Source organism: Cebus imitator, unplaced genomic scaffold (genome assembly GCF_001604975.1).
Source record: "Cebus imitator isolate Cc_AM_T3 unplaced genomic scaffold, Cebus_imitator-1.0 Scaffold234, whole genome shotgun sequence".
NCBI lineage: Eukaryota > Metazoa > Chordata > Mammalia > Primates > Cebidae > Cebus > Cebus imitator.
In genome coordinates, this window is record NW_016107549.1 from 734,523 (window position 1) to 735,532 (window position 1,010).

Below are 1,010 nucleotides of genomic sequence, written 5' to 3' on the forward strand. Positions count from 1 at the left end.
TACAAAAAATTAGCTGGGCATGGTGGCGTGTGCCTGTAGTCCCAGCTACTCAGGAGGCTGAGGCAGGAGAATTGCCTGAACCCAGGAGGTGGAGGTTGTGGTGAGCCGAGATCACGCCATTGCACTCCAGCCTGTGTAACAAGAGCAAAACTCTGTCTCAAAAAAAAAAAAGAAAAGATCTCAGCTTTGTGTACCTTTTCATGTATCATGTGAATATTCTCTTTTTATTTTATTTTTATTTTTTTAGTTTTTTAAAGACAGGGTTTCACCATATTGGTCAGGCTGGTCTCGAACTTCTGACCTCAGGTGGTCTGCCCGCCTCAGCCTCCCAAAGTGCTGGGATTACAGGTGTGAGCCACCGTGCCCGGCTTCATGTGAATATTCTCAAACTCAAAATAATATTACACATTTAGCCAGGTGCAGTGACTCACACTTGTAATTCCAGAGCTTTGGAAAGCCAAGGTGGGCAGATCACTTGAGCTCACGAGTTCAAGACCTGCCTGAGCAACATGGCAAAACCCCATCTTTACAAAAAATATAAAAACTAGGCTGGGCATGGTGGCTCACACCTGTAATCCCAGCACTTTGGGAGGCTGAGGCAGGCGAATTACCTGAGGTTGTGAGTTCAAGACCAGCCTGACCAACATGGAGAAACCCCATCTCTACTAAAAATACAAAATTAGCTGGGCATCGTGGCATGTGCCTGTAATCTCAGCTACTTGGGAGGCTGAGACAGGAGAATTGCATGGACCTGGAAAGGAGAGGTTTCGGTGAGCTGAGATTGCACTGTTGCACTCCAGCCTGGGCAACAAGAGCAAAATTCGGTCTCAAAAAACAAAAACAAAAATTAGCCAAGTGTCGTTGTGGATGCCTGGAGTCCTAGATACTCGGGAACCTGAGAAGGGAGGATTACTTGAGCCTGGGAGGCAGAGGCTGCAGTGAGCAGAGATTGCACCACTGCACTCTGTCCTGGGTGACAGAGCCAGACCATCTCAAAAAAAAAATAAAGA

At 46.8% G+C, this 1,010-nt stretch overlaps 1 protein-coding gene across 1 annotated transcript in view; it reads right to left on the bottom strand.

Moving 5' to 3' along the window:
- Window positions 1-1,010, bottom strand: part of ZSWIM4 (zinc finger SWIM-type containing 4) — a 34,609-nt gene that overhangs the window by 11,263 nt on the left and 22,336 nt on the right. The window lies entirely within an intron of this gene.